Consider the following 27,342-nt stretch of genomic DNA (forward strand, 5'->3'; position numbering starts at 1 on the left):
TGTGTAGGTTTAAAAAAATAAAAATCTACCACCCTAAGTAACAACATAAATAAAATCTTATGCTGAAAAAATCAGAAGTGCAGTTTTATAGCATTTTGCTTTCTTGGGACATAATAATGTCTAATCTGCAGTAAGAGAAGAGCAATAGATATGCACACAGAGGCAGTTAGATGATCAGTAATTGATTGTTTCCTTCCTAAAGAGCAAACTTCTTGTACACCAAAATGTGAGAGTGCTTTCCCTTTATGGGTCAGCATTGATTGTACATAAAACATGTGATAGAGGGTTTCTGAAAACAGTAATTAAAATTGTAGGGTTTCAAAAGTGAGCATTGATTATATTTCAGGGCCTCTCAGTTAAAAGTTAAAGGGTAAACAACAGAGTTTTCAGCTGGAATGTTTTGAGGCATCAGGACAAGGAGGGCTTGAAACTTCGAGTTCTACCTGGGTAGTTCTAGTCAGGAGTAGAACATCACCCATAATTACATGTAAGAGAGGAACTCACATGCTTTTCCCCTTTGCTACTTCTAGCAATTTTTAAGTGATTAAAGCCCTTAATGAAGCATTTAATGCTTCCTGTGAAATGGGGCTTTGGTGCCCAAAGGGACCCCTCTGGTGCTGGGCTCGGCTGGCAGCAGGGAGAGGGGACTGGGAGGGGACATGGTGCCCCAATGACAACAGCTGGCCTCAGATGTTGCTCAAATATATTTTTGTGTCTCATTTTGAAAGCTTGGAACTATGTGGATCAGCACCCTTTGGTATTAAATCAACATGACTCAGCAGAATTATGCCAATTTACACCACATCAGAAAGTAGCGCAGGGGGGTGCAGTAATTTGTGTAACTCCAGCTGCATGCTGCTAGAAGTGACACAGAATGTTTTAAAGATGTCTTAGATTCTGTTACCAGGAGATTGTGTTTAATTAAATAAAAGTACATGTTGGAGTTGCCTTATTAAGCACTTGTACAGAAGGTAAAAAATAAATTGTCCCCATGTGATAAACCAGTGATTGTAAGACTTAAAGACTTTGATTGTGAGACTTACAGCCTTGTCACTTCCCTTTAAGTAGGTGAAAACTGAGAGTGCAAGTGTTTCTAGGAAACTGTGCTTATGTGATGTAATTTTATTGTTGCTGGTTTCAGGGCACGGTGCTTTTGCTGCCTAAACCACACACGCTGTCAGAAAGTCCCAAAGTGTGTTTTGGCTTTTGGTAGCACACAGGCGAAAATAATGTCAGATTGTTGATCTTGAATCACTGGATATCTGCCCTGAAAAATTTGCATCAGTAATTTAGAGCCCGAATGGGGTCATATCTAGTTGCTAGCTTACTCCAGACAAGTTCTGTTTTTGCAGAAAAGTGTACCAAGCAACTGAAGTTTTGCCACAAATGAAAATACTAATTACCTTTGGAAATAAAGTTATTAATAGTCCTTACTTTAATGTTTTGGCTGCTGGTAGTCCTTGCCTTGCCTAGCAAGAATGGATGTTATGTCACATCCCTAATAAATGATCAGATTAGCATTAGATGATCAGAGAAGAGTAACAGGATGTGGAATGCTCACTTCTCCATGCACTTCTGCCTGTCCAGCAGTCGTGCACCTGCATTGTTTGGAATGGCCTTGACTGTGAGGTGCTTTTAAGCAGTGAGAATTTGCTGCAGAAAAGCCAAATCAGCCCGGTTGATATTCCTGTTTTCCACCAGCAAAGATGAACATGGGGAACCTGTGGCACTTGAGGTATTTTGACCTGATTGTTCACAAACTGTGTGGTTTATCACTGGGCTAGAAGACAGTGTCATCCCTGGAAAGGGACTGGGATGGCTTTAATGCAGTTATATCCCCCTCCTGTCATAGCAGGTGTGAGAGGAAAAAGAGTTTATCACCCCCACATTTGCATTGAGAGGGTAAATTCATGTCCTGTACAACTTGGTGACTGTGAGGAAGCTTCTCAAAACCTGTCTTGCAGCAGTCAGGGGTTTATTTATTATTAGAAGAAGTCTAGAAGCTGCAGTGCAACTGCTGTGTTTCATTATTAAACAGCAGAGTTTTTCAGCTTGGGTTTTAAACCTGGTGTTTTTAAGTCTGCAACCTATCATCTGAAGGATATGCTGAGAAGGGCTTCCTGCTTTCTGAATTAGTGTTTAATGTGTGGGAAGTGTACATCCCAATTGAAGTTTGTCTTCAGAAGCTTCTAATTAGGACAGAATGATTTGATTTTCCGGGAGGTAACTTTTGGGATTCCAGAAATAACAAGACAGCCACAAGGGTGATGCAGAGCAGGTATCACAGGTTACTGTCAGCTGTCAGAAGTGTTTTGGTGGAAAGCAAACCCATGTGTTTGAATAAATAAATATTTTTTACTTAATTTATGGTTTTCAATCCAAAAGAAACTGTCAGATTTGAGGTATAATAACTGACTTTTTTTTTTGTTTGCAGTGGCATGAAAATTTTCAGAAAGACTGAGTGATGTTTTAAGCTACTTCCCTGCAGGATGCGGAGCCACTTAGGTATTATTTTCCATATAACTTTATACAACAAAGCAGGAGAAGGGAGGCAGGAGAGCCAAGTGTAAAGTGGCCTCTCAGGGGGTAATGATATGGTATGCATTGCAGAGAAAAAAAGGCTGGTGTTTGAAATCACTGCAGTCAGTCCATGATGTGTGAATAAAGACAAGAATTACCCTGTGTCTGGTTTCCTGTCACAGCTGAAAGGCTGCTCATGCTTGCTCTCAGCATTTCATTTGGTAACTAAGTTTTCCGTGTCCTGAAACCTGGGTGCAGAGGGGACACCTTACAAATGATGGTTCCATTTCAGAGGGAGCTGCCAGAAACTGCTGGACAGACTCACACAGGTGATAGTTTTGTATTTAATCTCCTTTCCAGTGAGAAAAGCAGCATGATATCCCAGCCCAGGAAGTGTTCAAGGCTAGGCTGGATGGGGCTTTGAGCAACCTGGTCTAGCAGAAGGTTTTTCTGCCAATGCTAGTTGTGATATTTATGGTACCTTCCACCCCAGTCTGTCCTGTGGTTCACATGATTCTGTGTTTGTGGATTGTGGAGTGACCTGTCTTCATATTTTCCTTATTAACATTTTGGAGGCACCTTGAACCTTCTAATCCCAGCAGGTGTGCACCTGCAAGAGATTTCTGGAGGCTCAGGGCTTGCATTGGCAGCGTAACCATGTGTGGGAAGCAGCACTTCAAAACCTGAAGCTGTTGAGCAGTGAAGGTCTCCGGGCTGCTCTGTGTGGCCACTGTGGGGTCCTCCAAGTGGCACCGGGCTCTGGCATCCTTGGCAATTCAAGTCTGTAAAAGCAAGGCAGGATTTCAAAGCCAGGCAGCAGATGTGAGCCTTTGGCCTGTGAATTCATTGTTGTTCCCTGGCACTGGGCTCCTCTGTGTCAGAGAGGGGAATTTAGTGCAGGCTCTAGTAGGTAGAAGCACAGAGGCTTTCTGTTTCGGTCTGAAGTCACCTCGTGGAGCTTTTGGGCTGGTATGTTGGCAGCTGAGCAAAAGGCTGTTTATTCTACATGACTCTTAACAGTTTTGGAATAGCTTCCAAATACAAATTTGTGGCTTGTTCCCCTAAAAAGCCAGTCAGAAATTTTTAGCTCATCTGTCAGTAGCTGCTCTGGCTTTTATGGGTCAGCTCTGAGGAGCCAGTGTGATTAGAGCACTGTGTGTAGCCTCCAAGCAAGTTTTACAGCTTTGCCAGTGGAATGCAGATTTTGCTTATAGTTTTAAAATATTATCAGTATACTTTTGAAGACCTTGTTTATTTAGCTAAGCTACTTGCCTGGTCTCAAAGCTGGCAGAAGAGAATCCTCCTCCCTTCCCTTCTTGCTTTCCCTATGTCCTCCAAACAGACATAAATAATGCCCTTTTTCCTCGGTCTCCTAAAAATGTAGGTTGCATTTCAATGAGAACTATGAAATTGCAGGTAGCTTCTGTTCCTCTCATATTCCCTTTTGCAGAACAATTTCATGCAATTGCAGTCTGTCTGTGGGATTTGTTGATCCTTGTAGGATGAAATGGCTGCAATTCCTTCTGCTTTTCCTCCCTTGGAGATCCCTTGCACGCTGTCTCTGTGTGCTGCATATCAGCTGTACAGATCCTCTCTCCTCAGCAGTCTGTTACTGTTCAAAGCTTTGCAGTGATCAAAGAGGAGGATGAGGAGTAACAAACTACTTTAACATTTGTTCTGGCAGGGATGGAGTAGCTCGTGTGAGGTGCACATGCTCTGGAAGGTGTAAAGTGTTACTGCTGCTGCTGTGACAGAGCCACAGGGAGGCTGACACAGAAATAAATAAATTCCTTCTTGCTATTGGCTCCTTATGATATAGTGCTCCCCAAGATCTGCATTTCCCAAAGTCATGAGCTTTCATTGGCTTTAATTATTCCCCAGCTTTGAGGGGAGGAAGGGCATGACCAGGATTGTTAGACAGAAATGCCCAAATTTTGAAGCTTACCCAAAACCTTTTTTCTGTTCAGCTTTTAAGACCCTTGTTTATGGAAATAGTTTTTCCTTGTAGGCTCCTTTTTCCTCTGGAAGATGAAAGTACAGATTAGGTAATGTCACCCATGGGAGCTCTCATGATGGTTATTGGCTTCCTTTGAAATACTGAATTGTTCCCTCTTCCACAAACTGTGACGCCGGCAATAGGGATGTGGGGATATAGATTTTTGCAATAGTATCTCTCCAACCACTCTTTGAGATATCATTTTCTTATTTTATTTTTTAATTCCTCACATGCTGGCCTTAGGAAAAATGGTAACATCTTCTCAGTCTGAAAGGGACACTTAACAAATAGATGGTTTTGAAGAGCAGCAGAATGTGATGCCACTTTTTAAGAGCAGCAGAATGTGATGCCATAGTTCCTCCAAGCAGCTTTGTAGGTCAGATCTGCTATTTCTTTTCAGCTCCATCTGGGAGCAAAAGTAACATGTAAGCTTCATGTATGTAGCTTGAAGTCAGAATGATAATTTTAAATTAAAAATCACTTTTTATGTTTAATTGATGAGTGTCTTTATTAGCTCAGTAAATAGAAGAAAAAGCAAAACAAATTGCTGCTGTGGCATTGTAAAAGAACTTGCTTCTACCTCGCTTAAAAGGAATTTCTGTGAAAATAATCTGCAAGAAAAAAAAGCTACATGGATGCTTCAGTAATTCACAGTGAATATGAACTTGTCTACTAGCACAGGTTTCATCTTGTGGGAAAAGAAAATTGCAGCTGATTTATGATAAAAATATGAATGTCAAGAAAAAGGAATTAATAGAACAGACAAAAAGGAATTATTCATTCCAGGAATGTGCATTGCTCTTTTCAAAGAAAAGTTTTGGTTCAGTTATGTTCTGCTGCTCCAACCTTCTCAAAATTCATATTTGGGCTTTAACTTCTGGAAAAGATTAACAACTCTTTTGAGTAAAAAACTGCATCTGACTTATGGGATGTTCCTCATGTTAATGGTTCTGTCCTAACAAGCTCTTGGCATATTTTTCTCCCATAGGATAAATAATTAATAATACTTAAATATGACGGTTTGAACAACGGTTTTTGCCCTAATTCAGCATTTGAAAGTTGGAAATTCTTCTGCTTGTGTGGTCCATTTACTTTTGTCTCAGTCATGGACTTTCTCTTGTGCAATTGTAAATGAGCACCATTGCATCATGTTTGCAGATAAAAGTTTAATAGAAATTCTTATGTCAGTGTGGTTCTCCAGCAGAAAAAAATTGGATTGCTCTGAGATACCTCAAGGGAGACCAGAATACTTTATGGAATCTGATGTCACAAGTTAAATGTCTTGAATCAGGTACATCAAAAAGCAGTTAGGAGAAAAAACCCTGAATTATCTGTTTTATGGAAATCTGTCTATTGAATTAGGTCACCTGTACTAAGCTTCCATAGTCTAAATCTGTATATCACACATGGAATATTTTATCTCACCCAAACACTATGGGTGAGGCGGGGAAAATGAAAGAAATTCTGTTTTACTCAGCCCTGGCTGGGAGAATTTGTGCATGATCCCCAGCCTGCCTCTGGAAGGCTTTGTATTAATGGGGGGGGTGGAGGAAGAGAGAAGTCAGTTTCTTAACCTTAAAAAATTCCAAACGACTTTCCCTGAAAGAAAACCCAGTAGGTGCTGTCAGCTGCATTCCACTTTGTCTCTCCAGATGTTTGTGGAAATGGAAGTGCTTTCGAGTGTCCTTAAGAGTTGTGTGATTGATGAAATCAACCAAATTCAGGGATGGGCAGGCATCTTTCTGCAGCTTGTTTTAGAACTTGATTAATACACAGATTTCTTGCCTCCTGTTCTCGCTGTCATTAAAATGTCTGAAATTAGTGGGAAGAATGTGGAAACTTCAGTTTGAATTCTATTCCTTTGATGCTGTATATAAAAATTTCTAAACGTACTGTACTTCAACAGTGCAGTGTACAGGTTGGTCAACAGAGACTCTGAAATTGTCAGAAACAAATGTGAGTTAATTATTTTTTTTCCTTGAATGTTGCAATTTTGTTTCAGCTGATGCAGGCTCTGTCACACTGATTGCTGTGGAGTAAATTATTACTAAATGTTAGGTGGTAGTGGTGATTATTTCAAAGATAGGGTAATCTAGAAGAGACAGCTTGCACAGGAAAAGCAGTCAGTCATATTAACTAAACTGGCAATAACTGCCACAAAACATCATCATCATTTTATACCCCTTTTGGTCGTGCTGTTGAACTAGATGAACTATGTCCTTGTTTGTGTTTCAGAGAAGAAATCTGGAATACAGTCACTTCAGGGAAAATGCAAGAGCCTTGATTTATTGATGTTATTTTATCAATTTTGCACAGGTTTTATGGGGAGGAGGGAAGGAAGGAAGATTAGGAATTTGAGATGAAGACGGAAAGAAATGGCCACAAATGCCTGTCACACCCAAGAGAAGTTATCAAATTACTGCCATGAAGGAAAATGATATAATTGATTATGAAATTTGAAATTGGTGCCTAGGGCACTAGGAAAGCTGACAGTGTGAGCCAGTGTATTTAAAAAGGAGACTGGGTGCAAACATATTAATATGCTTTTAAGTAGAAGGAATCTTCTGCAGGAGGGCATGGAGTCAGTAATTTATGGGCATGAACAAAACTCTGCATCAGTGATTTATAGTGTCAGGAGGGGCTATTAATGTGATTGGGGTTCAGAGTTTAATTTACTTCCCTCTTTAAAAGAGAAGAATTATCTACTGTAGAGACACACATGAGTTGTTTTAAATGGGGTGTGAGGACCCTTCTGGGTTAAACTGGAGGAACTGTTTTAAAGCAGTCAAGAGATTCAAAGGGCATTGCATGTTCATTTTCCTTAGGTCTGTGGTATCCATGAGGAGTCCCTGGAGGTCCCACCTCTCAGGAGAGGGCGAGCAGTGGCAGGTTTGGTTCTGTCCGGGCTGGTACCGGTGAATTTTGTTAGTTATTTACATATATTTTTCCTAATCTTGGCGCAGATTTGAAGCTATGGGACTTTGTTAGTTTAAAGAAGAAAGAGATGTTTCATTCTTAGTGAAAATGACTTAATTTCTGCTGAAGATGCTAAGACCAGAACCACCTCTTGTTGTGACTGTCTTAGTATCCTTTGTGATAACGTGAATGATATTTGCATAGTTTTCACAATAGTTGAAGTTTTGCTTGCAGGAGCTAGACATGGCATCATTGCTCTGATTTATGAATGAGAAATTAATCTCAGAGAAAATTCTAGTTTTCAGGGTTGTGGAGGTCAGAGGCTCTGGGGAAGAGGACCCATCACCCCAGAACCAAGGCTTGTGTGGGTAAGGAAAAAGTGTCTCATTGCTTCTGTCATTAGGAAATCTGTTTGCAGTCCCAAGCCCCAGTGACTCTAGACATTCACCACCCAGTTCTCTAAATCTGCTTTTTGAGCGCAGTTTTTCTTCCCTGTTTGCTCTGCAGAGCTGCTGCTTGCTATCTTGAGCATCCTCCTCTTTCTCAGTTTGCAGTTAATCTCTCCCCACTCATCCCAGCCTGCTCTCTGGCTGGCACAGAGCTCTCATCTGTGGGAGGGCAGTGTGATTTAACAGGGAGGAGGGAGAAGCTGAGTGCTTCTGCCTGTGAGTGGTTTTTGAGCTGTTGGTTTATTGCCATATACACCTCACCTTGCTTATAGTCTTCTCTGGAATTCTCTTCCATCCCTTGCAGATTTCTTTACACTTTTCTGGGCAAACTTCTTGGCTGCTTTTTCCTCTTCTGCTCCGAGTAAAACTTGAGGTAGATGCAGTGCTTTTGCTGTGACCTTCAGTGTCACTCCCACAGCTGATAGGAAATACCATACAAACCTTGTTGCAATTTCCCATGGCTGCTGTAGGCAAAGTCTCATATTAATGGAGGAGCCACGGGGGATTCTGATTGTGCAATTCTTGTGATTGTCACACTGGCTTAAAGATAAGTTATGCTTGGGGTCCTCTGGCTGTATCTCCCTGTGCATTTCACTTAGGTATAAAATAATATACCTAAGGTATAAAAGCATCCACACCTAGATGCTTTTCTATTATCAAAATGCTTTAGGTGAGTTTGGACTTAAAGGCTTTCTATGTAAGATTGGTCCAGGGGAGTGATTTGTGAGGCAGGGACGTTACTGGGAGCAGGAGGAGGGATTGAGTCTGTATAGTGAGAGGGTTTCAGAAGCTGGTGGGAACTGGATATTGGATGGGGAAATGCCTGCTGGGGGTCTGAGAAGGTATTTCAAGAATGGATTTGGATGGAAGTTGAAGTACTGGTTGGGTGTGTGAGAGCTGTGGGTGCTGGTTGGAGTGCACATCCTCCAGCATATGGAGAGGTGGAACCATCATATTATAGCAAGGAAATAATTGGGCTTTGTGTGAAGAGGAAAATAAAAAGAAACGAAAATTATTCTTTTGGTCTAAAATGCTTGGTTTGAAGGCAGCTGGAGTGATTGCAACTTTCAAAGAGCCTTTTTCCCAAGACGAAGTTTCAGCTGGCATAAAAGCTAGCATTTGACATCTTTCTCATATAATGATTATATTAACAAAAGCAGACCTCGCTGTTGGCTGCTTTTGTAAAACAACTCCAGCACGGCTCTTCATTCTCTTAACTCCTGTGTGTGACTTGAAGTCAGCTCTAAGCTCCTGCTGGAATGCAGGCAGGTCAGCTCCTCTGACGCAGTTAGAGCATTGCAAACTGCTCCACATGGCTCAGCAAAGGCTCTTTGCAATTGTTCATTCCTGTTGCACTTTTAATACACTGATGTTTGCAGCAGTCTTGTGTTTAATGTTCTCATCCCACAGGCAGAGAGAAAAGGATTGCTCAGGCATCTGCCTTGAGATGCTGCTGTACAGCCCAAAAAGCCTACAGTTACTAGGAGTTCCTTTGTAATTAGTGATGTTTTAATTGTTGTAGCAAATAATGGCTTCTGCTGTTTGCTGAGGGTTACAGCAGTGAAAATATATCTCACTGACCAGAAGGGATTAGGGGAGAGCCTGTGTTAAATTGTCCTGATATTTCTGGTGTCCTGATGTGAGGCTGGCTTTCCTCAGACTGCTGTTTGATTTCCAGGTTGTGTTACAGTTGTAATTTTCTCTGAAGTGCCCACACAGAGATTTATTTGTGCTCTCCCTTTTCCTTGTGGGATGCATCCACAGTTAAACCTCACACCTTATGGGAAATCCATATCACCTCTTAATGGCTAAAGTTCCCAGTTTTTCTCCAGTGTGTTACATGCTGTGTGATTTAAATAGCAATCCTGATTTCTTTTGTCTCTAAGAAGAGTGCAAGGGTTAGGGCAGGACTGTGTAAAGAATGAGGCAATCTGTATTTTAAGCCTTTCCACTGACACAGCCTGTTGGGTGTGTATGTGGGAGGAGGTTTCTAAATAGGAAACTTGTGATGTGAGGAATCCTAGGAGCCATGAGGATTGTGTAAATGTTTGCTCTTTAAAGCAGAAATAGTCTGCTTTCTCTGCTGAGAGAAATCACTTTGCTTATGAGAGAGCACAGTTTATTAGCTGTGGTGACTGGAGATGAAGCAAAGGGAAGGGACTCATTTTGCAGACTTAAAAAACCAAACCCAAAGGAACATTTCTGCACTGTTCTGATTTATTTTTATCATGTTGTCTTCATCTGCTTGCCATTATTCAGATACAGCTGAGTAGAGGTGTAGGGAAGCACAGAAATTTTGAGCAGAGCATAAATATGAGAATGAACATTTGTTTCATTACTGTGAACATAGCCTGGATAGGTGAGAAAAAGGAATGTGAGGTAAGTGCTAGACATCAGCTTTGTTATAATTTGCATTTTATTAATAAATACTCTTGGAAATCATTATCCTTTAGCCTCTTATTGAAAACTACTGCTGAGACTATGTGGCTTCTATTTCTTACTGGTATAAATTGGTGTAGCTGAATTAGAAGTGTGATTTTCCACTACTCTTGGAAGCTGCTCCAGCTGGACAGGGAAAAGTTATCTCTCTTTGTCAGACTGAATTGCAGAACTGGGCTTTGCTCCATTTTGCATATCACTGGGACAGATAGAGGCCTTTAATTTGGTGGAGGAAGGCATGTGAGTAACCAACAGCTCCAAATTAAAGATGGGAAAATTAAAAGTTGGACATTTCTGGAAAAAGAAAGCCTAGATAGCGAACTGTGTGTTTATTTTACATTTTCTTGTTTTTGATGTACTCAGATCATGAGAAAATGACTTTCTGGGAGACTTTTGGTTGGACTGAAGGTATGAGCTTTAATACAGGGGGACTGTGGGAGGCTGCCTTGTGTGACTGATAAAATTAAATGAGTGGTGTGTTGTGGTCTTCAAAATCCCTGGTATCCAGTGCAAACTCCCTTGCTGCTGATGGTGCAAGATTCCAAACCCTTTGACAAGCAGGTGAATGTCTTTCTGAGATGGTTTGTGTAGTCCTTTCAAAATGTAGTTCTACACTGAAAGAGAAACCTTGGTTTTGTGAAAAAATCTGGGTTTGTATTAAACCTGAACAGAGGTTTATTAATTAAAGCTTTCTATTTTTTGGTGTATGATGGATTGAAATAGAAAAGCAAAGCATGCCCTCACTGTAAAAGAGGGATGGTTCTGAGTGATTACTGAGCAAATTTGAACAGGGGAGCATTTTCCCCCTGAGTTTTTCCTTGTGTGGTGTACCCAGGAACAGAAGATCTACTCTCCCCAGCTTTCCTTTGGTCAGGTCAGCAATCATCCTCTTAGTCCTTTCCACCCACTCCAGGGATAAAAATCAAATTACCCACATGAGAAATTCTTCTCAGCGATTGCTAATGCTCTAAAGAGAAAAAGGCAGAGGAAACTTTTAAAGGACAGCTGAACTGAGAATCTTTTAAACTTCTGTGTTGTGGTCTTTGTAAAGAATGTCATCAGTTTTTTTGTTTCATTGAAGCTGTGGCTGTTGAAAACATCCAAGCTCAGCAGTATGAGGAACATAGGGGTTTTCATCCTAGAGTTCCTTAAGGAAAAAGTCAAAGAGGAGAGAATTGGGGAAGTATTTCTCATGTAGCACAAGGAATTCTGGGGGGAATTGTGGAAAGTAATGCTGGCTATGGTGGTGTGAGATATCATTGTAGACCTTGTGGCAAAGATGTTCCTCATGAAAAGGGTTTTTGGTATTTTGGTGTGATCCAAAAGAATCTGGACTCTCCCTTTACCACTTCTGCTCTAGATTTTATCTCTTTTTAGATATGCTGTAGCTGCATATTTCTTTCTTCTGGTCAATGAGAAGTCAAATTTCAAACCATTCTTTGCCAGGCAGGTGGTGATAGCTTTAAATTTAAAGAAAATGATGAAATGACTGAACAAATAGCTTTAAATTTAAAGAAAAGGATGGAATGACTGAACAATTTTGTATATAGGAGAAGAGCTGGAAAAGAGGTGACAGTGGGGGGATGATGGTGAAGGTTTGCTAATCATGATATGGAAAAAGCTAATAGGGGTACTGTTCATTCGCTTTCATAATTGAGGAATCAGAAAGCATCATATAAAGAATTTGAATTAGTTAAAAAATACAGCTCAAGATTATTCCTGACACAGAACCTGCTTCTGGAAATCTCTCTGGAGAATGATCTGTTAGCTGAAAGTTTCTGCAGCTGAAAGATGTGGCTGTGAGAAATACACTGGTGGTTCTCATAGGAAGATAGACAACCTCTGTGGGCTTAGGAAGCCCTGGGGCCACAAGTTCTGGGATTATTTTGGAAGAGGATGGTGTTTGTATCCTGTTCTGTTTTTCCCAGGTCCAACTGTAGATTTTTTAGTTCAGTAATTTAGGTAAGTTGATTTAAGTTCACTGAACTTCTGAACTCGTCAGTTCCAGCTGTTCATAAAGTGTTTTTGTCTGTATTGTATGTTCTTGTGTGTCTTGTGAACTTTTCATTCTTTACAACAACTGATAAAAGTATCAGGATGACTGTTTTGGTTAATAGGTCCATTTAAATGCTGTTGTGTGTTTTTTTTTGTCTAACGTGCAAGTTGGCCCTTGTCTTTCCAACTGAAGATACCCAAAAATTTCAAAACTTTCTCGCCGAGACATCATAATAAATTTTATAGGAAAAACTGCTGGAAGAATTAGATAAAGAGCCCTGAAAACATGGAGAGAAGAAAGATATTACAGTTTGTATTTAAGCTCAAGCCTCTATGTTCCATCACGGGGGGATTTTTGAAGAAAGCTGTACCAGAGCTCTGAAGGGTTCTTCAGCCTCCAGCTCTGAGCTCTGGGAACTGGGCTGCAAACTCCTTGAAACCTGAGCAGATGTTTTGGTACAGAGCCTCAAAGCTTTGAAAGGCTGTTTTCCCCACATGCCTTCTTATGTGAGGAGACTTTTAAGAGCTGCTGAATAGGTTTTATTATCTCTTTTACAAAAGCACTATCCACAAGGAAGAGGCAGGCTTGGAGCAGTTGTGGGCTCAGACGTGAGACAATAACCACGTAATGCAGCTGAAGAAAAATGGAAGGGAAACAAGGGGGAGACGTGTCAGCCTGTTCAGGACCTGTTCAGGCAGAGTTTGAGATGCTTCAGTAGCTCCTTCATGAAGATAAGTAAACACAGGGGAGCTGTATTGGCTTTGGCTCTGCCACATTAGATAGAAGAATTCCTAATGTTGGGAAGAGCACAGATGAGTAACAGCCCAGATGTTCCTCCTATTGCTTTATGTGCATTTAGAAATGAAGCTGACAGTGATGAGTGCAACTGGAGAACCCACAGAGATTGGAATGGGTGAAAATGTCAGGAGAAGGCGATAAATGGGGCTTATCCTGTATCCTTTCAGCCCCTTCCCACACAATAAACTGGATGTGTGCTGGAGCCTGTGCTGGGCTGGTGCTGCACGAATGCCCAAGAAAATAAAACCCCTGTTTAAGAATCTATCAAACTTTAAAAAGTTAAGACAAAGGAAAACATCTAGAAATAAGGGAGTGAAACATGAGAAATGAGATCCAATTCAGTTGAGTTACAGTGTTTCCAACCTGGAAGTCTGGGGTGCTTTTCAATACCTACCATCTGTTACTAGAACAAGAAAAAATAGTGCAGTTATGTTATCATAGAATCATTAGCAGTTCTGATTTTTTTTTATAGCTTCTGGGGAGGAAATAGGTGGTTCTCTTATTAGGACTTTGTATTTTTCTGTAGCCAGGAGCAGACCAAATCATTTTAGTAGGTCATCATGCAAGAATTCCCTTACTGTTCCTTGTTGCAATTTGCAGTATTTGTTCTTCTCTGTTTAGACTTTTGTTTTCCTTAAGGCATTGTAGTGAGTTGGGAATGGGGAAACAAATGAAATATTTTTATCATGATAATTTTTCAGCTTAAAGATCTGAACCAATAATATTTTTTTTCCCCAAAAGAATGCAGCCGTTAACCACACATCTGCCAGAAACTATGGCCCAATTTTTAAACTATCTAAGGCAGGATGGAGTTCATTTGTAAGGTCAAGATCTACTTATAAGTAATGGCACTTCCTGTGGGGAAAAACACTAACCCAATTTGTGAAAGTTATTTTATTTGATGGTCAAATAAACTCGATAGCACATCAGGAATAGGGTTCCTGGCTGTGATGTGACACACAGAGCAGCATTTAGGCAGAAGGCTTTGTTTTTCCTATGAATGAATTGATGGATTTTCATGTGGATGTTTGACTTTTGAAATCATAGCTTTGGTATTCTGAAAGACAAATGAAAACTGTAGGATAAAGGAACAAAGCTAAACCAGCTCCAAAAAATATAGGAAACATGGCAGCAGGAGGGTCCACTCAGGGAAGATTATAAAGCTTCACATTGCCAGAGCCTCTTTAGCAGCTCCTTCGCATTGTGGGTTTGGCAGGAGGAGGATGACAGGGCTGCCAGCCTGCCTAATGATCTTCATCTAACATTTACCTTATTGAGAGGGGAATAATTCTGTTAAATTAACATCCGAGCATATTTGCTGTCCAGCCAGTTGATGAATTAAATAGCCTGAACAAAACGTTTCACAACTCGTTTATCCATAAAAAACGCTGAATTTTCCGCGTGAAAGGGAGGGACTTTTCAGCAGCTGTCTGCTGCGATGCCCTGCACCCCTTATCTGCAGAAATACACGTGTTGATGTGTAAAAAGAAGATGTTTAATGAGGTTTTAGGAGTGGGAGAGCACGCAGACAGACCCTGCTCTCGGAGCGCCCCGGGCCCCGGCGCTTTGCTGTGCTCAGAGGCAGCGCAGACTGTTAATGACAGCCCACGAGCCTGTGACACTGGCATCACTCATCCATCAGAGCTGGCACCCCGTGCCAGCCCAGCCAGCTGGCCTCCTCCGTCAGTGTCCGAAAGTGGCCGCAGGTGCCAGCTGCCAGCCTCCCATAACCGCTGGGCCTGCCCCAGGTCTGAGTGTGTTTAGGCAACCTGTTCAGATTGACTTGTCTGTCCTGACAGCCCCTTTTGAGTTTGTTTGGAAGAAGGAGAATAAACAAATTGCAGACTAATAGACAGAGCAGCGCATCTCTAACAAGAAATCCAAGCCTAGGGCTTTACACTCCCCAGTTGTGTGACACCACCATAAGTGCCTGTGGGAGGAGATGTTGCTGAGGGTGCAGTTGACTTTTCCTGCTTGGTTTCACCAAAATTTGGAACCTCACAATGAAGTCTGTGGTTCGTGGATCCACCAACCCACTGAGAATTTATGTTACTTCTGTTGATGTCTGTTGGGTGTGCCAAAGAGGACTTGAAGACTCAGTTTTGTGAGTAAATATATTATAAAGATGCTCATTAGAACTGAATTAGAGTTTGGATTAATTACTTAATTTTTTATATATACTTGCATACTTGATTATATTAATTCTAATAACAATTGGAGTTTCAGTGTGCAGCTGTGGAGGGTGTGGCTGTGAGCCCTTAGCTGAGGTTTGATTGCTGCTGCACACCTGGAAAGTCCCCATGTATGACAAGCCCACCAAAATGGGGTGAGCATGTAATTCAGGTGATTTTCAGATCCATGGGTAGGGATGCTTCTGCATCCTTAAGCCTTGAGGGCTCCAAGATCTTGAGCATGTCAGGCTGGGGAGCCTGTAGGTATAAGAGGCTTATATGGGCAGTCAGGCTTTTACAATGGAAACGGGTATTTCAAGGCAAAAAAAAAAATTCTATTGCTGTTGTAGCCCCCAGGCTGATACACAGTCAGCAATTTAAACTGTTTTCACAAAGTTAGTCTGCTGCTCTTCTGGATTCCAGTGGTTCCAAGTGCAGCAGTTTGCCCTTGTACATCTATATTAAGTTTTTTTTTCTCCTGTTATCATCACCAGATCCTTGTCCTCGCTCGATGTTTTCTAGGCTCCTCATTCCTATTCTCCAGCATGTATGAATTTTCTATTATTTCCTTGCTGAATGCAATCACTTGCAATTTCCCAGGTTCAAAAAAAAGAAGTTCCTTTGAAAAAAAAAAATGTAATGGAACATCCTCAAGTTGAAATGGGCCCTGAGCACAGCTGATGGCTTGGGGACTTTAATTTACTAAACGTCAGTGGTTTGATGGCAATTCAACATGACTGGTGATTGCCTGCATCGTGTTACTGCTGTGGCTGAAAAGGCTGTTTACTTTTGGAAGACAGAAAGCTCAGCTGAGCAACACAAAGAGCAATCTCCTGTGACCTGCTAATAATTTTTTTTTTTTCCCAAAGATTCCCCAGTTGCCGAGGAGCACAAACCCCTGGAGAAAAAATTCTCTCTGTGCATATGCTTGTTTATATATCTGTAACAAGAGGTCAACCCAGAAAAATGGTGTTTGCAGAAGAACACTTTGTGTTAGGAGTTTTCTTTGCTGCAAAGTCATCTTTAATTTGGCCAGTGCAAGACTTTTCCTTTTCAAGAGATTTCTCTTACATTTATCATCCCAGCTTGACACAGTACTGAAATATTTCTCTGTATTTCTAATGTTTGTTGTGGTGCTGCTTAGAGCCGTGAGTGTCCCAGTACACGTTGGAGAGCAATGGTTCAAAAAGAAAAAACCCCATCTGGTTCTCATTAATTTGCTGAAATGATCAGAACCTTTCATAAGAGAAACTATGCTGCCTGTAGGGAAGAGAGTGGCAGGGGCTCTTCATTTGTGCGAGTGGATGCAAACTCACCTGCCTAAGAATGATCTCGTTTCTAAAAATGAATTTGGGGTCCAAGGTCCTTGGATAACATCAGACTTGATAGACTTTCATCCATAAACTCCATTTCAGGCAGTGGTGCGTTCTCTTCCTCCCACTGCCAGGCAGGTGATTATGGAGGGATATTTTTTTTTGTATGTTAAAAAGACAGCTAGGCTCTTGCTTACTATTTAAAGAAAAAAGTTAAGAGTTTAGAAAAAAGATTTTTAGGAGTTCATGTGTGGAAGTAGAGCAGCTGAAGCTGAGACACACATCCACTGTCTTTGGGTCAGCAGCCCCTGAATGGCCGGTTCAGGAGCTTCACACAAATTTCTGTATTTCTGGTGTGCTGCTTTCCTTTTAACATTTGGCTTTTAGGCCTTTTATTTTGGGCTTTTTGTGCATGCAGAGCAGAATTTGTTGTGTACAGTCTGGGTTTCTCCAGCCTTCCATCAGTGCTGGGCAGGACTCAAATCCACTCCCTGCTGCTGGGGAATCTATCGATGACCAGCTTGTTAAGGATGGTTTTATAGGTTCTGCAGCTGATTTGTTTAAAATCAGATTACTGTCACATTTAGAAACATTTAGCACCACTGGACTAATGAGGAATAATAATTTAAAGAGGCTGACTAGATTTAATCAGTTTGTGGGAGATGAGACTTAATCAAACATAGGAGGTTGAGGAGGCTGATAGATCTGATGAATTTGAATAGATAATGCAGACCCTGCCTGAACATTTTCTGTCCATGGTTGGTTTATAATAATAAAGTGTTTGCAAAAGTTATCAAACAATCGATAGGCATAAAGTTCTTTGTGTGAGGAAGCTTGCAGTGGGGAGAGAAAATTGCCTGAATTGAAATTGAAAAGTAGACATTGAAGGAGTTTTCTTTCAGTATGGGAATTCTAAGAGTTAATTGTCAGTATTTTTTGTAATATGTAAGAAAAGGGAATTGGGAAATACCTTGAAGAAAAATACCCCTGTGAGCTGTATCCTGCTCAGGTCCTGCAGCATGTACTTACTGGAGAGCCCTGGCACGTGTTTTAACTTCCCTGACCTTTGCTTCTCCATCTGTAAAATTCATGTGCTCAACCTTTCCAACTCTGTTTTGTCTATTTTATGTGTTGTAGCTAGAGAAGTGTTGACTTTATAAAGAAAGGCTAGCTGAGGTGGATGCTATGAAATGTGTGCTACAGCAATCTCTGCCTTTCTATTACCAATCTTCCACCTTTATCTTACCTTCAAGCCCAAACCACATAGATGCCTCCTCCTCAGCTCTCGCTTTTAATCAAAGTCAAGGACAGGTGCAACATTAAGACCAGAGTTTGTGAGACAAGTAATCTCTTTGGTGCTTTATATATTTGGGTTGCTTTAAGTGAGCAAAAAGTAACTGTATAAACTCATAATTTGGAATCCATGTGTGTGTAGCAGGAGCCTGACCCATTCCTTCATGTTTTCAGTGGAGAAAAATTCTGCTTGTGCTTTCTTCAGCAAAGGCAGCAATTGTAAATATTTTTCAGCTTCTGCTGAATTAATTGTGAGAGGTCCTGCTCTCTGCCCACCTCCTTCTGGCAGTGCTGGCAGAGCTTTGCTAGGCTTTGGAGGAAGTTTTTGTCTCATACCTCTCCTTAAAGAGAGTCATAAAAGCAGAGAATGGTTTGGGTTGGAAGGGACCTTAAAGGTCATCCAGCTCCAGTTCCAGCCCCCTGCCATGAGCAGGGACACCTTCCACCAGACCAGGTCTCCCAGAGCTCCATCCTGGCCTTGAACACCTCCAGGGGTGGAGCAGCCACAGCTTCTCTGGGCAAGGAGAAGAAATGTGACAATAGAAGGCCCAAATCCTGAGAGGTACTTTTAAAACATTGAGAATTTGGAATGCCGGAATTTTTTTTTTTTCTTTTCCACCTAGTAAAAACCCTCTTTGAGCTGAAGAAGCTGGTGGGGAAACAGAAGGTAACTCCATTCTCCTGCCTTAGTCAGATCAGGTCCTTCCTGCTGCTGGAAGAAGGATAAACTCTGTTAACTGCTGACATCAAGGTCCCCTATAAAAGATAAATATACTATAGGGGTGTGGTGAGGGGAATTGGATTGGGACAGAGATTTTTAATCAGCATCAGGCCTGACAATGAACTAACACCACAACCAGCTGAATGATGGAGGGTCCTGAAATGGAGGAATATTCAGTAAATGCTGTATTTTGTGTAATGCTGTAGCAGTTGCTGAAGCTGAGGCTTTGCTCTTTTATTCTCAACCAAGATCAGAAACTGTTTTGGGTTTTTGATATTCTTTTGTCATAGTGCTCAGAAATGATGGGGCTGCATGGTGACTTTCCTTAAATCACTGTGCTAATGTGAGAGGGTTGGTTGCTAAAAACATCAGCAGTTACAGAGTTTTTTTTTTGTTGTTACTGCATCAGTAATAGGAAGCTCTACTTGAAATTAAATCTTTATTGTGCCATACATTGTTGAAGGCTGTCCTTCTTCCGTATTTCAATCCAAGGTGACCATGGTTATTGTGAATCATGAGGGAAGATGTGGCATCCTTGCCTTCCACCTGCATTTGCAGTAAAATCGAGCTTAGCTTAGCTTTAGCTAGCAAAAGCTGCCTGGTCTTTCTTTTTTTAATTTTTTTTTATTTTAATATTCCCACTGTAAATGTTGCACATAAAGGCACCTCCATACAGTGGAATTGCTTTATCTTTGACTTCTGTCTTAGGATATAATGAAATGTACACTGGACAGGGTGTTTTTTTCTCCACCAACTCCATAAGGAGCCTCAATAATCACTTTGGATGGAGCTCTGAGAAGCCTGGTCTGGAGGAAGGTGTCCCTGTCCATGGCAGGGGGGTCAGAACTAAATATTTTTAAGGTTCCTTCCAACCCTGGACATTTTATGGTTCTGTGACCCCTGTAGGTGGGTAAATGTGTGATGAGCCCCATCTTAAGTAGAATAGCGAATGGACTCCAGTTTCCTCCTGTGTTGCCAAGGAACATCACACTCCTTTTTTCCACTCTGACACTCTTAACAACATGTGCATTTTATTACCAAAATCATTTAAACATCAGGTATGCTGTTGTAACTTGCAGTCTTACCTCTGTGAAGTCACATTTTCCTCCCCAAAATGCCCAGTTTTAGTCCTGCTCAGTATTTTGCATCTGCAGTGCAGGAAGGTGCCACTTGTGTCAGTCTCATTTTGTTGGGAGCAGTGCACATGTTCATTTGGAGTTTTCTTCATGTTCCTAATGGCAGGCAGCATGCAGAGCTAATTAATGGTGTATGGGAAGAAGTCACTGACGAGCACAGATTGAATATCTTCAGACAAAAAGAGCCACGGGTCTCCTGTTGAGTTTAAAGAACAGCCCTGCTGAACCTTTGATATGCAACCAGATGCAGCATGTAGGAGCAACCAAATCAAGGGTTAGAGGGGATGAAATTAGTTCAGCTGACTCTTATTTTCTATGTGTACGCTTCCAGAAATTGTTATTCCCTTGTGGGTAGCCAGTCTAAATACAGAAGTGCTTAATTTTTTGCTCCCTAATTATAGAGGTCAGTACAACAACTTTCATTATCTCATTCAATGTTTTCTTGAGGTGGATGGAGAGATTGGGATTTTTTTGTATTTTCTGCATACCAACCTATTTTGATGTCATGCAATGTAGAAATTAAGCAGAGAGAACCAAAGAGCTATTCTTAAATGGAGCTCCTAAACAAATACACTTAGAGTTCAGGTGGTTTTAGCTGTTTTCCTTTCATGATGAGAGTATCAGTGTAGGTAGAATGGTTGTTGGTGAAGAATTGCAGAATTGAATGGTTCATGCTCAAAGCAGCAGCTTTTCTGTTTAAAATTACAGAAAATAAAAGTATGAACAGACAGGAAATGCAGCAGGAGCTACTAAACATTTTGATTATACTGGTTTCTGCTTTGAGGGTAGAGAGGGTAGCATAGGATGGGACTTGAGGTGAATTTCTTGTCCTGCTGATCTGGGGTTCAAGCAGATCTGATTGACAAGGAGGGATTTATGACCAGATACACATTTCATCAGTAGGAATATTTCTTCTTATCCTGAGTAGAGGAGTGTTTTTCCAACCTGCAGTCACTGAGACACAGCATGTCCTTGTTGCACATCCATTTCATGAAGGTTACAGGTGGGTGCCCTTGATCTTTTCCGCCAGATCTACTCCATGACAAGGGTCTTGCCTTTTTTTTGGTGGGGAATCCCATTGTGTTCTGCACTGACAGCATTCAGTGCTGCAGGCATTACAGCCTGGCACAGCACCTCCATCCAGATCCCTGCCCAAATCCTTGTCCCTGTGCAGGGGGAGGAGGCTTATAAGGAACAGAAAGATGGGGAGAAAAGATGGAAAGGTTTTCGTCTGCTGGCCTATTCTATGCCATTGCACAGACTTCCTGAAACAGTTGCTGTAGTATTTGTTCCAGCCATCAAACCCAGAAGGAAATCCCTAATTTGGTGATGATTTCTTCCTAGTTTCACTCTATAAAGTGAACATTGGGGGCATGATTCAATCCTCAATGGAGAACATCAGTGTTACTCCTTGAAAATCTTGATTTTGATGTCTGCATGAACTTGTACTCTGAAGAATTTTCTGCCAGGATGGCAAGTGGCCTCATCATTTGCTGTGAAGGATGAGAAAGATTTGCTGTTGGATGCAGTTCAGCTGTGGGGTTTTGAGTTAATATGAGATGTCTCCTTTTGGGCCATTGTGCTCGCTGCACTTCCTGCATTGACTAGTCATTACTGATATCCCCATCTTCCCCCTGCTCCCTCCTTGGCTCCTTGGGAAGGTCACAGGCCTGGGATTTACAGCCCTTTTTGGTATATGGTGACTGTTACAGCAAAGATGGATGGGAAGGGAAGCTGTTGTATGTTCCTCTGCATGAAAACTTTCTCAAGGTTAGAGATCATGGGTGACTTTTATTGTTACCTTTTCTGACAACAGCCTCTCAATATGAAATAGAAACCAAAATAGAAGAGTGGCAACTAGCTGGAAATAGACCTGAAAGGATTGGCATGGAGATAAAAATTGCTTATTGTTTATAGAATTTATCTACTTAAAGCCCACTTCTTTCTTGAGAGCCTGGCTTACTTAAAAAGGAATTGCTGCTCTGAGAGAAGTTTCCTATATCCTAACTGTGTTATAGAAACATGTTGTGAAAGCAGTTGCCATGAAATTGAATTACAGGTGTTGTATTCTTCATTGCTTAAATTGCTCTATTATATCACAGGCCTCATCGTTTTGTTTTGAGCAAATAACTGCAATTTAGTAGGAGCCTAAGAGATGATGGTATTAGCAGTCAGGGGTTGTTTAAGGCTTCCTTAATGATGGAAAATTGTTCTTATCCATTTACCATGTGTTGTCTTCGTAAAAATGCATGTGCAGTGAATGGAAAACAAAAACGGTTCCCTCATGGCATCTTTTCCCTAAGTTTGTTTTTGTATTTCTCAGTGTGTGAAACAAACCCCAGTAGGTTTTTAGATTAGTCAAGGCAATATGGTCATTCACATGTAACTTTGACACAGCTCTGATACATCAAATGGTGGCACTGGATGTGGTCAGATGTTTCACTTCATTCACTTTCACTTTGCTGGAATTAAGTACATGGTTGCTCAACCTAAAACTTCCCAGGTTTTCATAGATTAGGGTTTTAAAAGGTCCTTCAGGAAATTTTTTAAAATAACTCTCAGTGGTGAAAGCAATTACTGGTTTAGGACAGAAGTTAAAACAATTTTGTCTAGGTTTGTCCAGGTTTATATTCCTAATTGCTGCTCTGTGTGCTGCTTTCTCCCCAACCCACTCATGCCCAGTTGCCTTTTGTTGGATGTGCTTTGCAGCCTACCCTGGAGCTTAATGTCTGTGAATTGCTGCCTTTGGCTTGGAAACAGGGTAACTCCATCAGAAAAGGGATGCTTGCAGAGATCTCGGGCTTGAAAATTAACCTTGCTTCCCCTCCTTCCTGTCCAGCTCTGTATTAATCTACAAAAGACACTCTCTACTGAAATTCAGAGGCAAAACCTGCTGTATCATGTGGCTCAGAACAAGCTTTATCAGTTTTCCTCTGTTCCAACCTGTTACTAGTTTAGAGATTTGGTGAAGTGTTACATATTCCAATTTCACAGAGAAAATGAGGTTAGGAAGGATAGGGAGAGGTCAGTTTGTCCATCCCTTGCCTGAAGGCAGGACCTGTTCTTCCAGGTCCTGCTTTATCCTTGACAGATGGCTGTCTGACATGTCCTTAAAATTCCTCAGCCATCCAGATTTGCTTACCTCCTTCGAGGTGTCACTTGTGGAAAGCCAATTAAATCTGCTTCAATGCTCTTACTTTGCCTGTGTTCCATTAGCAATTAGGATCTGTTTTCTTGCTTGTTTCAGGGGTTTTTATATACATGTTTTTTGTGTGTTTTTGATTTATTTTCTTCTTTTCTGCTGCTTTCCTGATTTGAAATGTGACTTTTCAACATCTTCTTTTAGCCAGTTTATGTGTCAGACCTCTGATGCTTTGCCCACTTGACTGAAGGGAGCGCGCAAGTTCCCTAATACTTCAGAAATTTCAATTTCATGGCAATCTTTAAGAATAAAAAAGGGAGTGAGGCATTTTTTGGAGTGGGTTCTTTTGAATGCATATTTTTGCTGACAAACCTTTATATTGGTGCTTTTAGTAAATCTTTTTCTCTTGTCTCTTGAAATGTGATATAAGAGAATACAACTGCTTCACAAAGTTCTGTAAAAAATTAATGTGTACTGTAATTTAGGAGATGGATCACTGGAGGGCATTTAAATGTTATGTTTTTGTTTCCTGCAAATTTTATTTTAAGGGAAACCAAATACTTAGTAAGGACTGTTTCAGAAACCCAACTAAGTGCTGCTGCTCCTAAAAGAATTAAGAGAGGAGAAATGAGGGGCACAGACTGCGCAGCCTAATGAGGGGACATAAGCCTAATGATGCACAATTGCAAATTGCCCAAATTACAAAGCAGTGTCCCCTGCTTGCAGCTCTGCTTTTAGGGCTCTCCAGAGCTGCTCAGGATTCAGATGTGCTGCTGGCAGTGCTGTGTGCCTGGTGCCATCCCAGCAGCCACAGAGCCTCTGAGTGACTCCAGCCAGTGCTGCCACTCTGTGAGTTGGTGCCATGTGCTGACAGAAACACTTCCAGGCTCTGAACTGCACCAAGCTGCAGAAAAGGTAGAGAATGAGCTTGTGGGATGACAGGGGAGAAGTCATCCCACAAGTTCATTGGCAATGCCAGAGATTCACGTTCCCTTGCCCAGCACCCCCTTGATTCTCTCCTCTTGGAGGAGGCAAACTGGTTTTCATGGTTTGACATTGATCAAATTCCAGGCACCCACAAAAGTTGCTCACTCACCCTCCCCTGCCACAGCTGGGCAGAGGAGAGAAAATTTGAATGATTTCATAAGTTTAGATAAGGACTGAGAAAAAACACTCCAAGGGCAAAACAGGTTCAGCTTAGAGGTACAAAGTGAGTTTGTTACTAACAAAATCAGAGGAGGATAATGGGAAGTAAAATAAAATCTTAAAAGCACTTTTTCCCCCTCCTTCCCACAGACAGCTCAGGGGGACAGAGCATGAGGGTTTTGGTCAGTTCATCACCTGAGGTTTTCTTCTGCTGCTTGGGGAGAGGAGTGCTTCCCCTGTGAGGCCATGGAGTCCCTCCCATGGGAGGTATGAACTTCTCCAGTGTGGGCCCACTCTCACCAGCAGCTGCCCTACCACACCTGCTGCAATGTGAGCCCCTCCCAAAACTGCTGTGACATGGGTCACTGTGCCATAGGATGCAATCCTCCAAGTTCAGGCTGCTCCAGCCTGGAAGCAGGGCCCTCCCTCCCGTGGATCTCCCACTGGATCACAGCCTCCTCCAGGGATCACCTGCTCAGGTGTGGGCACCTTCCCCATGGGCTGTGGGTGGATCTCTGCATCTCTTGTGGATGCCCAGGGGCTGAGGGTGGATCTCTGCATCTCTTGTGGATGCCCAGGGGCTGAGGGTGGATCTCTGCATCCCCTGTTGATCCCCAGTGGCTGAGGGTGGATCTCTGCATCTCCTGTGGATCCCCATGGGCTGCAGGGGCACAGCTGTTTCACAAGGTCCTCAGCACAGCCTGCAGATGAATCACTCCAAGTGCTCACCTGGAGCACCTCCTTCCCTCCATCTCCACTGACCTTGGTGTCTCCACGTTGTTTCCCTCACATGTTCTCACCTCCTCCTCCTCTTCTTCTCTGGCTAGGAAAAAACTGCACCCCACTTTGTTTTGATTTCCTTCTTGCATATGCTACCACAGAGTCATTACCATCATCTCTAATTGGCCCAGCCTTGGCCAGCAGCATGTCCACCCTCAGAGCCATGAGGGATTGGCTCTGCCAGACATTCTGGAAGTTTCCAGCAGCTTCTGTGGCTGCCAGAAAGCCAGGCTGTGCAGAGGCAGCACATTGTGATGGTACAGCTTCAGCTTCCCCAGCACTTGAAGGCTCCTGCTTGCAGCCAGGGAAACATTTGGGGTACATGCTGCACTGCAGGGTGAGTGTCCTAAAAGGGCAAAGGTGTTTGGTGGGACAGCAAAACCAGAGCCCAGGGTTGCAGATATGCAAGGTGAAAATGCAGTTTTTTTCCAGAGGAGTGTTGACCTTCTCGCTGCCTGCTCTTCCTGACCCATAAAAGCTGCCAACTGTGGTGTCAAGCTGATAAAATGTTCACACAGCTCTAGCCAGAGCAATGAACCATAACCAAAAAAACTGAGGGATTTTTGGGTTTTTTCCCTTGGCTTTTGCCAAGGATTCCAGCAAAAATGTAAAAATGTATTTTTCTCACCGGTGTCACTTTCTGCTCCTAAAATCCATCTGTATCAGCAGGTCTGTCTTACCTTTGGGGTGCTGGTTATTCCTTCTCCTTTAGTTTGTGCAGGTCAAGGATGAAGCCCAGCCTTAGCTTCAGTTCTATAACTTTGATAATGGTGAGATACCTGATAGTCTTGTGCAGCCTGTGTGCCTCAGAGATGTGATAAGCAGATATTTCTTTTGCTGATGGCTGATTGCTCATCTGAGTAAACTGGAATAATTCAGGGGAAGTCTTAGGTTTCCTTTAGAAATAGAACAAAGCATTTTGCAGCAAATGCAAAATCATGTGAGATAAGTGATGAGATTACTCAGTCAAAGCAGAATAAAAACTGGGAGGAATGTAATTCATTGTTTAATTTTTTTCAAGCTGCTGACATGACGTGAGAGTTGCTAATGCAGTCTGAAGTACAAATGATCTGCAAAATTCCCTGATAACTACCTGAGAATTCTCATTCCATCAGCAACTTCTATGTTATCATAAATGAGACAGCTTGAAAGGCACTTGTTGCATTTTGTATTGCATGCCGAAGTCATTTACACTTCAAATGAACTAGCCTAGATTATTTCTGATGTTTTTTTTTTCTGCACAGCTTTCATAAGCAATGGAACTATGCTGAATTACTACTCTATAACACTTAACAATTCAAGAATCATGGGGTGAGGAGATGTGGCAAATAAACACCCTGGTGAAGCTGCTTAGCAGCTGGGATTGTAAAAACAGCGCTTCAGCGAGTCAGATTGGGATGTCTGATCACCCCCTAAAGCTGGCAAATGTTTAGATTTTAATTGTTATCTGTTTTTCTGCTCTGATATCAGAGCTCAGAGGGTGAATGTGTGTTTGTCTCTCGGGACCCCAGGCTCAGCACCAGTGGCTGTTTCCATCCAGAGTGAATGGTCAGCGGCATGAATGCAGGAGTGAAGCAGAGAGGGAGGATGAGCACGGAGTTTGGTCAGCATCCTGGAGGTGAAATAAACCTGAGGGAATCTCTCCAAAGCTCCAGGGCTCAATTCTCAGCTGCTGAAAACCAGCACAGTTCCGTATAACGGAGCTGAGGATCTGTCCATGGGACTTTATCTGTGCCTTGTACAGCAGATGATGAAATACAAATGCATGTTTAGGTGATGTGGGCCATGTGTAAGGATGAAGCAGGAATGTGCCTAAAAGCCTCCTAATCTGCAGTTTGTTCAATTCCTGCTATTTATCTCCCCATCACCTTTCCAGTATCTCTGTACTAATCTGGAAGACTCTCCATGCTGAATATAATGAATGTGCAGAGGTCCAGAAAGGCCTGGGATGCTCATGGTTGCAGTGTTAAAGATAATTATCTGGTGTTTCTAGTCCAGATGCAATCCTGGAAAGCATGAAAACAGCTTTGGGTTGTACACTCATGGTGCTAGGAGAGGTCAGCAGGAGGTAGATGCTCACAAACTAATTGGACTTCTGGGATTCTGTTTTAAGGAGTGCCTTCATATAAAACAATGTATGTACCTACCCAGGATGTGCTGCTCAGTTGTTTCCTAAACTGACAGTTGTGTTAAGATAAGAGATGTTTTTATTTCACCAAAGCCCTTTTCCTCCATGTCCAAAAGAGCCTGGAAACTAATATCTCACAGAAAAACACCTTGGGGGGTGTGTGTGGAAAAGGTGATGTGTTCTGCAGTGCTGGCAGGGTCACCCTGCATGCCTCAGTCTCTTTTCTGTTTATGGAGGAGGAAAAACGTGAAATGCAAAGGATGTGAGTGGCTGTGGGTTTTATCTAGCAGGGTACGAAGTGGCCCATGTGAACCGAGGGAGGTGTTGCTACCTGGGGGAGGCTCTTCATCCTCCCTGTGTGTTGACTTCTAATGAATATTCATCAGCTGTGTGTGTGT

At 42.0% G+C, this 27,342-nt stretch overlaps 1 protein-coding gene across 5 annotated transcripts in view; it reads left to right on the forward strand.

The window, feature by feature from the left end:
• SGCD (sarcoglycan delta) overlaps window positions 1-27,342 on the forward strand; it is a 306,728-nt gene that overhangs the window by 46,699 nt on the left and 232,687 nt on the right. The window contains exon 1 of one of the 5 annotated variants that reach the window (XM_058815053.1): window positions 2,467-2,505. The exons of the other annotated variants lie outside the window; for them this stretch is intronic. The gene's annotated coding sequence lies outside the window, so the exon portion shown is untranslated. Of the gene's footprint in view, window positions 1-2,466; window positions 2,506-27,342 lie in introns of those variants that run through there. 5 annotated transcript variants of the gene reach the window in all.

Source organism: Ammospiza caudacuta, chromosome 16 (assembly GCF_027887145.1).
Source record: "Ammospiza caudacuta isolate bAmmCau1 chromosome 16, bAmmCau1.pri, whole genome shotgun sequence".
NCBI classification, from domain to species: Eukaryota; Metazoa; Chordata; class Aves; order Passeriformes; family Passerellidae; genus Ammospiza; species Ammospiza caudacuta.